The sequence below is a fragment of the Haliotis rubra genome, unplaced genomic scaffold (assembly GCF_003918875.1).
Source record: "Haliotis rubra isolate DU_JTF1 unplaced genomic scaffold, ASM391887v1 Scf2315, whole genome shotgun sequence".
Lineage (NCBI taxonomy): Eukaryota > Metazoa > Mollusca > Gastropoda > Lepetellida > Haliotidae > Haliotis > Haliotis rubra.
The window spans coordinates 1-14,538 of NW_025766354.1; the positions used below are offsets into that span (position 1 = coordinate 1).

Sequence of the window (14,538 nt, forward strand, 5' to 3'; positions counted from 1 at the left end):
GATTATTCCGTAGTTTTTCTTTCCTTTTTCCTTTTCAATGCTTGTCTCAAGTATTTGAAAACACACCAGTGATTATTATCCTCTCTAATATTACGATTGTGAATAGATTCTAATATGGGTCTTTTTGCCTTAATTTCTCCTTGTTCAGTCGACCTCGCTCTAGAAATCTTTTGGGAAAAGCACGTATTTTCATTTCGATTTTCTAGATATACACAAAACCCTTCAGAACATAGTTTAATATTTACTGGGTATATCTGTTGGTACTGTTACACTCTTTATAAATGTACGAATTACCGGAAGTAATAATTCCACACACGAAATATTTACTCCTGACAAGCCTCAAAGCCCCAACTGGGAGACCTCCACTAAACATTGGCTCACATTATCCATGCTACTGTGGTCCTTTCTACTTCAGAAGTTGAGAGTCTTCTCAGGTGAAACTCATTGTGACAGACCATAGGAACAGGCTGAAAGTAAATAATTGCACCAAGCTATTTATGGTCGGCATGAATGCTCATTCTTCTACGGACATTGATTTGAGGAAGTGTGTGGCCAAGTTCGTGGCACGAAGAAGAGGAGAATATAGAGCGAATAATTTTGTGAACTTGCATCAAAGCATGCCAAACAGTCCCAAATGATGTCAGCCACAGTAAATTACTGAACCCTTAATTGTTGTGCTTTTTTGTTTGCTGAATGCCTTTTGAATTTTAAAAGTGCCCTATTTTCTCTGGAGTCTACCCTGCCCTTTCATAATCCTGGGAGAAACACTAAGAAGGCGGATAAATGCTTTCTCGCCACCATCCTAAAGTTCACAATTTAAATATTGTAAACATATACAATGCCAGGCTAGACGTATTTTTTAAACAAAGTAAACGTCAGTCTTGGAAGAACTGTGTATCAAATATCACGTACACCGACGACGAAGGTGTGGAACGTGATACAAAGAATCAAGGGCAAGGCAGAAATTATGGGAGAAGCTCCTTTCCGAGGATTTTACCATTGCGGGGGATATTGATGACTTTGTCGTCTTGTTGATGAAATTTGGAGGGCACTTTCCTCCCTCGTGGCGCCATGACGCTTTACCATGCCTCAGACTATCCGGGATCACATAAATTAATCAAACTCAGACCCAGCAAACAATTCCGTTGTCACAACGTTATTATGTGTCCACTGATGTTTACGTCGCCACAAGGTTAAAGTTATCTGATGCTATACAACTTGCGTATTTTACGTTGTCTTAACATTCTAGTTAATTAACGTATTTTTACGTTGTCTTAACATTCTAGTTAATTAGCGGCACGTTGTCTTAACATTCTAGTTAATTAGCATTGTTTGCAACATCTAGTTAATTAACGTATTTGCATTGTCTTAACATTCTGTTAATTAGTAGAATGTTAAGAAAACGTAAATACGTTGATAATTTTCAGTAGGAACAGTACATATGAAACAGAGGAGAAATTCACTTCAATGTTTATTCGTCAATTAGCATGTTGTTTTGGTCGTGTGTTTTCTTAAGCTGTAGCTGAATATTGAAGAAAAGAATGCAAAGTGAAAAGTTTACAGAAACTATCAACGACTAGAAGTTAACGAAATGTTGTTGTATCGTTGGCGGGGGAGCCCAAAGCATAACGTTTCTCAACGTATATTTGCAACGTTGTTATTACGTTGTGACGCCAACGTTATAAAGTGATGCACTATGCTTACGTTGTGACAACGTTGTGTCATGACATTACCAACCTACAACCTTCCCACAACGTTGCGAAATGTGTGTTAGCTGGGAGCCTACTTCGTTAAACTACATTTGTGGCTGCATTGTATCTACCCGTGAAGATCCGGGTTTGAATGAACCTTCAGTAACCATGCTTGTCGTAAGAGGCGACTAACGGGATCGGGTGGTAAAGGAGGCTCGCTGATTTGGTTGACACATTGTCGTCGGTTCTTTATTGCGCCCAGATTGATGCTCGTAGCTTGTTGATCGCTGTAGTGTGTGGTCGAGACTCGATTGTTACAGACCGCGCCATATAACGGCCATTGCTTTGAGTGGCGAACTCAAAGCTAAACTCACTCACTTCGTTAACTACATTGTAGCGGCGTTAATGCAAAACCATGGGCGTCCAGTGATGGAATTAGTATGGCTTCTAGAAATCAATAGTCTCATTATCTTATTGGTTTCGCAAACATAGTAGCACTACTGACCATTTGGTTCAGGCAAGAACTATTCATTAATAATTCCAAGTAAATATTCAGCATATTGTCGAAATCTTTTTCGACCAGGAAAACGTATATCTAACATGGAACTGACGAGCCTTCTCTTAGCCAAAGCCGTATCAAATTATGCAGTGCATCACTAAACCATATTCTAGTCCAGTCGAACCTTGCATATAACTGTGTCTTTAATCCCACTCCATTGGTGAATAGCATGTTTGTTGTTTTGCAATAATGTAAATGAGAGTGTGTCATGTGAACTGGGAATGTCAGGAGACACAAACCTTTGGATAAACCACAAATTTGGCTCAACAACTTTTCCCACAACCATTGATATTATCTTAAAACATGATTTGGTTGGGTGCCATATGAAGATGAATGCTAAATCACATCATCATTGCTGCGAAGGGGTATTCACATCTGCGGTATAAAATATGCTTCCAAATCTAACTTTATACATAAAAACTCTGTAAAGAATCGCAATAGAAAATCATATATCAAAAAATAAAAACATGAATAAATAATAATTCCAATCACAAATGGGCTTTCTCTCCCCGGTACTAGATGATATGGCTGTCGGTTTGTGCCGACATTATCTATACCATGATTCGTAAATGATTTATCATGTATATGAATATACTAATATATTAGTATCATACCTGTACACCATGTAGCTGTATGACTGTAAGCCATTATGTATCGACTTTGTATATCTGTCATATTGTAATCTTGGGAACTAATAAATAAAGAAAGAAAAATTATGATACATACAAATCATATTTACAGATGGATCCAAGGATGGTGGTGCCGTGACTTGTGCCACAATGCCACCAAAGTGTACCCTCTTGGCCTTGAAGTCCGGGTTCGATTCTTTCACCACATAGGTACAATGTTATGAAGCCATTGCTAATATTCCCTGCCGTGCTGGAGTAGCGAATATTGCTAAAACCTTATTCAGCAGTTAGACTAATCTGGCTTTGAGACAATTGTAATTTTTTCGATTCCAAATAGTTTTGCCTTTAGATTTAGACATTTTTAGATCCTATACCTTCTTCATTATAGTACATAAGGGATGTAATGCTATACTACGTACACATGCTGTGTTTACAATAGTAAATAGTCCTTTAAGAAATCATGAAAAAGAAATTGAACATAAAACTTTCATGAAAATTTCCAGAATAATATCATCAATCTTCAGTTTAATATCAGAGTCATCAGCATTTTTCACCATTTGATTCAGAGATCTGAATATTCTCCAATCAAGAATGATCTTATTAAATCAGAGTATGGAGAGTATTAATTTCCAATAGCCCTCCCTCTTTTTTGGTTAATAGTGTTTGAGAAAGTAAAGCTAATGGCAGCTATGCTAATGTAAATGGTCGAGAAGATGATGATGTATACAATGGTACCCACCATGCCCAGATGAAGCCAAACAACAAAGGTATCCCAAAGGAGGCAGAGCCCACAACAACAGAGCCTGTGACAAGAGATATGCTGCAATAGCTCGATGGCGGCGGTAATGTCGTCCCTGCGGCGTTAAGCAGGACGTTTAATACTTTTTGTTTTTGCAAAGGTGATAAGTTTCGTAGTTGTTAAAGCATTTAGATCCATCTTTCTGTTGTCATAATATATTAATATCATATTGTATTACTCCTCGGATAAAATTGTCGAATTCTGATTGGTCAGCCTTAATGCATACTACACCAGTTTATTGCTAATGACCTTGACTTTAGCCAGAGGGTATTAGCTCGCTGCTAAGCTGATCGTTTCGAAAGTTAGAGTTGGCGTATACAATTATGAGTGTAAACAGAGTAATAAAATTGTTGTCATAATTTCTTATTTGTTTGTGTCAATAAAATATTCAAAAATAAAATGTTCTGTATTTCACTTGTAGTTTCTGAAACCTCATATTCGATCATCTAGCCATGAATTTATGAAACGATTATAAACATGGTAGAGGATTAAATATAATGTGAAAGACGTAAGATATACCTAACCAAAGACATCAACAATGTTAGATGAGACAGCCTGAGTTATTAGCAACTAATCCAGTGACACAACATTCAGGGTGGTGGTAAAGTGAGACTAGACCGTCAGGATGAGAACAATCTTGCGATATTTTAACCCTGCATTGGTATATCACCACTAACATTATCTGACTAATTTATACAAATCAATTATAAATATAATTTATCTATTTACAAAACGTTTTCCGAACAATTCTGCTTCCTTAAAATAGAACAGTGAATTAAATGACATTTAAAATTATTAAAATATCCATGGCTGACACATAGAAACATCATGGGAGCTTCCACGTGTACAGCGACAATAAACCATTTAACACTGTCTGACATCAGCCAAGTTAGATAGCACAAGGCACAGATGGGTAGCAGAGCTGACCGACTATAACTTCACGATCAAGAATAAGCCTGGAAGAAGAATATTAGATGCTGATGGACTTAGCAGAATGCCTTTGGACATTGACAATTTTATCAGAATGCACTTAGAATAGACACAGACCGATTTAGGTATCAATTGGAAGTTTCTAAGGCTATTGGAGAAGGGGGATATTGTTTTGGTTTCATCACTAACAGATGACCACTCTTATGCCTATCAGAAGTAGGTTTTGACACAGAGCAACTCCTCACACTTCCGTCGTTTCCACCTCTGAAGATACTGGTGGGAGAGCTCAAAGAGGTTGATCGTCATGCTTTGGGTCGATTAGCCAAGTAGCCTGCACAGGAGGCGAAAAGGTAGTGTGAAGATCAATGAAAAGAACGAAACAGAAGCAACTGATCTTCTGAGAGAAAGGAAGAAACTGTTTCTCAACAGTGATTATTAACTCTCTGTCAGCGGACTGTCTTGTATGGCACTGAAGAAAGAACTCGAAATAGTTCACCACCCAAAAAGTTCAGACTTGACTTGTGATGGAGGAGTTTCACAACGAGATGGGGACACTTGGGTTCAGACAGAGTCATCGCCTTGGTCCGGGGAAAGAGTTTACTGGCCTTACATGCAACTGGATGTGGGAAAGATATGTTACCAAGGAGTGTACATGTTTGGAAAGACCGGAAACCGACTATCCCGACGAAAAGCACCACTGAAGCCAATATCAACATCTGCACCATTCCGGTTAGTCTCTATTGACTTCCCTCCATCTAGAAAGAAGCACAGGTGAACATGGGCTATCTGAGTGGTTTGTGATCACTTCACAAAGGTTTGCTCAGGCATATGCAAAAGCGAATGCGTCGGCAAAGACTGCTTCAGAGAAATGACTTTGTGCTCAAGTTTGGATTTTCAACTAAGCTCCATCATGATCAAGGTGCGGAATTCGAAACCCAGTTGTTTTATCATCTGCTATTGTCGCATGGCCAGATCGAGGGGCTACCCCCTATCACCCTGAAGGTGGCGGACAGGTCGAGCGGCTTTAACAGGACCCTGCTCAGCATGCTTCGTACCTTACCGAGAAAAATAGAAAAGTAACTGGGAGGATAACTTGAACAACATCAATATTGAAAGAAATCATGTTCCAGCACATATTTAGTATACATTATACATATTGCGGCTACAGACCACAAGCAGGAAAGGTAGACCTTGGGGGTCGTAGGGACCTATAGAGCGTCGACTTCTTGCATGATTCCCCAGCCCGATTGATACCTGATCACTCCTACAGCTGCAACAAGAAACTGATTTGACAGGTTACTCGTGCCATTCTATCTTCTGTATGCTCGGTCACTTCTGACTACCAGTTGACTTGATGTTTAGTTTATATGACAACCAGTCCAAGGGACATCACTCTGCGTATGTTCAGAAGTTGAAGCAGTGCATGCAGCAAGCATACATGACCAAGCGAACACGATCGCCCAGAGGGCTTCAGCTAAAGAAAGAACAGTATGACAAGGAAGGTGAGAAGTACCACCCTTCTGCCTGGAGATATAGAGTGCCTGCTCGTCAAATATGACGGAGAGAGGAGGGCCTGAGGAAGCTGAGATCCTACACTGTTAACAGAAGATTCCACATAGTCAACAAACAACTGATGGAGGACAGCCCGGTATATGAAGTGAAGCGCAGAGGATGGAATGGGTAGGACTAGAGTGTTGCACAGAAATATGTTGCTCCCCTGTGATGGACTGCCAGTTGAAAAACTGGAGGTTAAAGGGAAGAGAAAAATCAAGACTCCAGTGAAGAAAAAGTTGTAGACTATCAACAGTCAGAAAATGAAAGTGATTCTTCTGTTAGCAGTGATCTTGAGGACTTTGAAGTGATTATCCCCGGTCACCCGCAAAGAGACTGAAAAGAAGACCGAATCAAGTGGGTCAAGTCAGTCCATGGATCGCGGTAATGGTAACTGCACTGATGAGGGATGGAGAAGCTAGTAAAGCGTCTAGCGAAGAATCACAGAGCAGGTGAAGGTTCTTAACTGGTACACAGAGTCTGCTGATCCACCGCAAAAAAGGTTGAAAGTGCATATTGACTCAATGCAGGACGCTGATGATGAGACCAACATCAGGGACCCCCGACCACAGCGTCGACGAAGAAGGTACCCAACCAGACTGACATATGACGCCCTTTGGGAACCCGGCGAGTATGTGAACTACGACCGACAATGAATGTGTTGAGTAACCCCCAGCCGGTGTTATCGAAAGCCCCACTACAGCGCCTCTATCAGACTGTGACATCGCCAGTGATATCGAACCCTTGGACCTATCAGGTAGTGTGGAGACCTGTGCAAATGGTCAACTACCACTAAACCAAGATATCGGATACACTGAATGATCATATGAAGCAAGCACTGCAGAATATTATTGAATTACAAGGTTTTATGTCTGTAAGCATGCAGGCTACCAGAATTATCCCACTGGGTTAACTATATGTTCCATGTAGACTTGCAGTATTATGTTGACTGGCCATCCTTCATAGTAATATTGTGGTCCCTCAAGCGGTTTCTGATATTCGGGTTGTATATTGGAATTTAGATTGGGAATGTTGGTATTGTGGATTACTGAACTTGTGTATGGCTATGAGACAAAGGTATTTTAATATGTCGCAAATTGAACAGTTGATAAGTGGTTAATATTTACTCTGTAATTGTATTGATAGTTGCATACAAATGTTTCGAAATGTCGATTAGAGCATTTTTTTTATGGGGGCGAGTGTAAGAATGTAGAATATTAGCTAACTTCTCGGTAATATGCCAATGATTAAAGGGGACAAACTCTGCCCGAAGAGCTGAGGGACGTCCATTGTAAACGGACCAATCACATTCACGGCAGCATGCTCGTGTCTGGAGCCCGCCATAATAAAATTGGATCGACATCAATCTGCTCTGTTGTTTTGGGGTATGTATGCATTTCTGTAGATTGAAATGAAGTCTTCTGTACACAACTACGTATTTGTAACATTACCGGGTACGGAAAATGATTGTTTAGGGACTTGTAATGCTTGTTTATGTGATGGGTTTCTGGGGTGTAATTTGCTCACGTGTCGAGGTGGAAACGCTCGTGATTTTTGTGAAAGGTCAAGTTGTCGAGTAACACTTACACTCTGGTTTTAGATTCAATTATTATTGATCTAGTAATTACAATAGGTGTTTTACTTATTTACTTACTTTACTTACTTTTATTTATTTACTTATTGTAAGAAAACCCAAGAATAAGTAAATAGCCGCCAACTTGGATTGAAGTTTGAGTGTCTCCTAGTTCCGTGGGTCACGTGACTGGTATGCCCTCGCCATGGGGAAGTAACTCTAATCTGCTTCATATAGTGGAAGTTGATTTTTACTCATCGAGAAGTGAGTTACGGGCAATGTTCAGACTATGTATTATCTCAATGTATTTTCACTTGCAAATTGGTAAAACACATGTAACTGGTATTCTATAGGAATTATTGTCAAGTCATTTTGTAATTTTGAATAAAGCAAAGGTATTTGTTAACATATTTTATGTGACTATGGGTCATGTATAAAAATGATATTTCTATGAATATGTATATCAGAAATAACTGCTCTTCATGCATGACGTAATCATACATTAGTGATTTTGTAACAAATGAATAAGTATTTCCAATATTTCAAAATCTCATATTGGGTGACATAATGTATTATCACCAAATGCCTGGATTTGATATTGTCATCCGTTGGAGTATTATCTTGGTGAAAAGAATGAGTTATTTTTACAATTTCCTTGTTGTGATTAATTCATTTAAAATTTGACAGTTAATTTTTCAGTTGAATCGCTTTGTGAAAAGTCCAGAAACATTTTATAATAGAAATGGTGTGAGAATCTGATGTACTCAGGATATTATATATCCGTTGTTGCGCAATAGTGGTTGTAGCTTGTATGACACATGTGTCTGGAGACCCGCCATAATAAAATTGGATCGAAATTAATCTGCTCTGTTGTTTTAGGCTGGTTGCTGAGGGTCTTACATTTGCACTATCGATACACATTTTCTGCATATTACATTAGGTCCCACATCTTTGTCAAATTTTGCGTTGTATCAAATACGTTCATCAAGAACATTAACCCCTAAATATTGCACTGTTAACACACGTGTTAGGACTGCATTTCAGCTCACAATGATGGACATATTTTTAAGTCAATAGCATAAATTAAGTTTCGAAATAATAGAAGACCTTAACCCTTTTAGTATTGCACGATTAACACACATTTTCTGGGCAATACTTTGGCTCCCCAAATTTTGCGCTTTGAATGAAAAGCATTAATGAAAGAACATTAACCCACTTTAGTTCTTGCAATTGTTAACACACATTTTCAGCTCACATGGTGTACCCATCGTGTGGTGGAAGTAAAGGCCTTAATGTTTCGCATTTATAATTTCTTTGTTACTATTAACACATATTCTGGACATTACGTAAGCTCCAAAGTCTTTGACAAATTTTCTCCACGATATTGCTATTCATAGCTCAGCATTTATACTTGTTCAAGCCTGGACTTTTTTGTTGTTTCAAATGAAGCTTCACACTTCTTTTCACTTGTACAAACACTGTACTGTGTAACTTTTATAACACTATGTGAGTTCTTTAGCTCTTTGAGTTAAAGCCTACATATGGACATTTATAAAATCCCATCATGCACCTGTACCCAGAATGCCATATAAACATGGAGAACACTTGGCAGTACACGTTGCCCTCAGCAGATGATCTTGCTGCTTATCTTCGTTGTACTGGTTTTCATAGCAATGGTTTTGAGGTTCACTTTCAGAAGACGGGATCTCATTTTTAGGAGATTGGATCAGGAACTAGCTTAAAAGGCACAAATAGGTTGCAGGTGCATATATATCTATTCTGCATGCATTTCTGACTTTATACATTAACATTTTCATTGGTTACTTAGTGAGTGAGTGAGTGAGTTAATATTTAACGTCACATCGGCAATATTTCAACCATATCGTGACAGAGACCATTTGATATTGAAATGAAATATATGTATATTATAAAATACCTGCCAGAATAACTTGGATATTGTACCCATTGTAACATTACAATGGCATGTTTCACAGCTCCAGATAACTTGTTTAATGATTGGATATTACCCATTTGTTTTCAGCTGTATTTGTGTATTCCCCTTTTCCTTAGGTAATCAAATCGTTGTTACCCGTCTTGGTGAGAATGTATTGGTAATTTCAAAACAACACATAAAGTCATATTCAATGCCTAAAATGAAACATGACATTAGTGTAAATTCATTCTTGGCATAGTTTCATTGGCTATATGCTGAACTTGGCATATTTTCTTACATGATAAGCATTTTCATCTCTGAAATAGCTCATCTGTCTATATGTTGAAGCTAAATTAGTTATTATTAGTTTGTATTATTAAGGCAGTGATGGATATTGTTTTCCTTGCTTTGCAGGACAACTAAATATATTTCAAAATAACTCCCATTTTCTCATCAGCTGAATCAGAGGCTTTAATATTGTCAAGCACAATTCTACCATGGCTACGTGAAATGCTAGAATTTGATTGGTCAATCCATAAAATCAGACGGTATCAATTTGGATTGAAAATGCGTCTGATTTCACGGCGCTTCACTGCGCACGTATACAACACTGCCGCACTACTTCAGCTTGACCATCAACATGACTAATATCAACACAACAGACGTGATGGAAAAATGCAGATGAAACATTTATTAAACTCAAAAAAATACAATTATATGATTTCTCCTCCACAATTATTAGGGAACCTCACTATCATAATTATTACCTTCTTCTATTATAAAATATTCAAACTCAACTACAATACACAGCCCCAAACATAAACAAACAATATCTAACATATAAATCAGAAAACCTTGTAAAAATACATCCCTATCTATCCCTGTTTGTGCGGCAAAACGTTTGTAAACATTTACCTACCTGGTAAAATGGGTATATTTGTTTCCGTTTAGAATGAGTAAATTCGCAAGATAATGGTCAGGCGAAACACAAAATTTGCCACTCATACTCCATCATGTCCCGTTGCATCGTTCAAAATGTCAAAAACTGAACCATGAGAATTCAGTTCTCTGCCACCTTCCCCGAAGGATGTCACTGCTATGTTCGTACACTTTGAAAAGCTTGGCCACAATCCAGTCCCAAATGATGAGAACAATGTTCCAAGGAATCCCAAGTTAGTTGCATGTACACAAAGCTGCACTGTCACTCTTCCTCGCATGCCGGGGTGGAGGCACGTACGTGAAATCATGATCGACACTCGCCGGTCATAAAATTCAACAGTCTTTGATGAGTTACAGGTTATAGGTCGATCAGAAAAGGATCTATTCTTCGATTCTGCAGGGTTCAGGTTCGACAGTCAGTCAAGTATTTTCCACTGTCACTTCGAATTTCAACCTTTCGCAAAATGTAAACACTGGCTCGTCCGCCATTTCAAACTGTTGCGTAACTGTCTACTTCCAAGAAAATAAGTAGGTCAGACGATTCCATTATAGTGTGGCCAGGGGGTACAGTAACCCACGGCACACAAAACAATAGGCTGGTTTTGGTCTTGTGGAGTTATGATTATAAAACCAAGCTCTTAGGTGTTACATTATTGCATTGATAAAAACAGTAGTTTGTTTTCTTTGGACAGAATATTTTTATGTTGCAATGTTAAAAACAATACGAACGGAACCTACCACACCTTTATCAGACGAGTTCAATTAAGCCTCTCATCTCATGCCGGATTACGCAGTGTCTTCTTCCGCAGGACGAGGAAGTTCGATGTTAAATCGGTCTGGTGGTAGAATGGAGATAAACATACTGTGTTTGGAAATTAGATGAATGTTAGACCAGTGATAGTCTCTAAATTAATAATTTGAAACATCACGCTACGCGTTCGGCTTCAAATACAATCCATAAAGTTGTGTCATCTCTGTATCAGCAACTTCTTGAATACCAAACAAATCATGAAGTTGATGTTTTGTTATGTTATATAAAAAATTCATCTATTTGCTTCACGCTATTATATTCAAGTCATATTTTGAATTGAAACCAATTAAATATGTAATATCATGTTGTGGGGAAGCAGTATCTATTGTTTTAGTGTTATTTACAATACTCTAATATAGAATATTTGAAAAATTAAGCATCTATGCAGTGTATGCAATTGCTTACAAAACACTGTACTTGGTAACTAGTCTTATCATATAATAGCAAAATGTGGATACATTAAAAGTATTGAAATTATATTTACTTATTAGGTACAAATTCATAGGTTCGTTTATATGTTATGTGTTACTACATTTTACATTTTCACCATGATGTTTTTGTTTAATGCCAATAAGTACTTTTTGCTAAGATTTGTTTTAATTTTCCAGACAAGGTAAAACAAGAAACGTCAAGGACTGCTGAAAAAATACAAGGCTGATGTGGCAAAGCCCAAAGCATAAACAAAAGCATACAGGAAGGACGTGATCACCATAAACCAGGAGCACCTAACCCAGATGTATCAGGAGCACCTGACCCAGATGTACCAGGAGAGACTGACCAATAAGTATCAAGAGCACCTGACCTAGATGTACGAGGAGAGACTGACCAAGATGTATCAAGAGCACCTGACCTAGATATACCAGGGGCGATTGACGAAAATAAACCAGGAACACCTGATCCAGATGTACCAGGAGAGACTGACCAAGATGTACCAAGAGCACCTGACCTAGATATACCTGGAGCACCGGACCATTACAGTACCAGGAGCACCTTACCCAGATGTATCAGGAAAAACTGACCAAGATGTACCAAGAGCACCTGGCCTAGATATACCAGGAGCGATTGACGAAGATAAACCAGAACACCTGATCCAGATGTACCAGGAGCGATTGACCAAGATATTGCCCGTAGCACCTGACCAAGATATATCAGGAGCACCTGTCCCAAGACATGACGGAATGGCCTGACCAAGATGTGTAAAATGAAGGACACGACTCATTTTGAACATGCTCATAAAACATCAGAGGAAATAATGGCAACTGTTAACCTGAAAGAGAAATTGCACAAGAAAATGGGAGAAAAGGATGATCTCAGTCTCAAGTTAAATCAGCTCAGACTCTGTTAAGATTTAAAGGGGACAACATCCATAACACAAAGGTCTCTGCCAAAGCAAGAAGGGTGAGATTCTTTTAGCAAGACGGAAGGAAATGAGTTCATTTGATGTATCCAAGTATGGTCCATGTATTGACTGTAAAGAATGGTTACTGTTGAGAGTAACATGACTAGACACAGGGATATATGTCTAGTAGCTGTTTTCCCAAAGAAATAATCTCAATCTCGTGTGCAAGAAGAGGATTTTGCAAAAGATCAACGATCATACAGTCAAAAAATTATGAAAGGGCTAATCTCTACTAATCCATCCAAAGATTGGTCACAGAAGTTTTTCCGTCTATGAAAAGAGACCTTATCACGGGAAGTAACTTAGAATCATGAGCTTATTGTTTCTCTTGTGGAAGTATGAAGCTTATGAAGAACTTTGGCAACAGGCTTAGAAGAAGGAATTTTACAAGTTTCAGAATGAGATTAGCAGCACGACTTCTACGATGTTGATGAGGGAATGATGGGGAAATGAAAACATGGCATATGCTTCAATGAATGATTTGTTGGTTCCATCTCAATTTGACCTAGCTGTCGAATGTGCAATCAAGGCATGCAAGCAAAGTATTGATGATGATCTCCCTGAACCCCAGCACAGCAATCAAGTTGGGGTATGACTTGGCATGACTGGCTTCTGCCAAACTTGGATTCTGCATTAAAAGTCAGAATGAAACGGGAAAACAAGAGGCTTTGATTTTTAAACGCCTCATTCAGATGGAATGGTCAGTGGAAGTTAAAAAAAGTGCAGGTGTCCTCTTAGATAAAATACATTTCAACAAGAGAAGTCCTTGCCTGCCCTTGCCTGAAGATATAGTACAAAGTTCGCATCATATCTGGTGCACGCCCTGGAGGAATTAGATCTCTCTGAACCCAATGCTCACCTGTTCAGGGAAGTTGTCATCTTGACTGAAAGCAGGCTTCTTCTGTACAACAGACGGCGACCAGGAGAATCAGAGAACCTCAGGTAAGTAATGTTCATTTTTTAGTTTGTTTTCACTGACATTAAACAATATTCTGTTAAGCACTGTCCAGATAATTTTATGCTTTATAGAAGGTTTTGTTACCACTGCAACATCACCCATAGAGAGTTAATCTGTGTGGGAGGGAAATTAGAATTTGGAGTATAAATTATGGACTTTAACTTGCCACTCACAATATGGAAATTGTACTAGAATTTGTATAGGGTCATAAAATGGTCTGTTGTTTAGTTGTTTGTTACTTTAATATTTCTCCATTATTCTGCAGCGCCTTGAGCAAGCACCAGTCGCATGGATATGTGAAGGTGCGGGAAGATAGGCAACCCATGCTTGCCATAAAAGGCGACTATGCTTGTCGTAAGAGGTGACTAACAGGATCGGGTGGTCAGGCTCCCCTGACCTGGTTGACACATGTCATCATATCCAAATTGCGCAGATGGATGCTCATGCTGTTGATCACTGGATTGTCTGGTCCATACTCGATTGTTTATAGATCACCGCCATATAGTTGAATATTGCTGAGTGCGGCGTCAAAACGGAAACTCACTCACTCACTTAATGTACTCTTACAATTTGTTTTTCATATAACAGTCTTTTTCTGTAACAGCTTTTTGTTATTGGAAAGACCATCAGTGTTACTTCAAAACAAACATCAATATTGATTAGTCACATATTCCTATTAATTTTAATGTCAATATCATTAGCCGTTGAATTGTGGTAATGTCCTAAAGGTTTATATATGCTGAAGCTGAAACATTTTTTCTCACTT

At 38.6% G+C, this 14,538-nt stretch overlaps 1 pseudogene; it reads left to right on the forward strand.

The window, feature by feature from the left end:
• The first annotated feature begins 13,152 nt into the window (after positions 1-13,152).
• Positions 13,153-13,760, forward strand: LOC124278128 (annotated as a pseudogene).
• Positions 13,761-14,538: the final 778 nt, after the last annotated feature.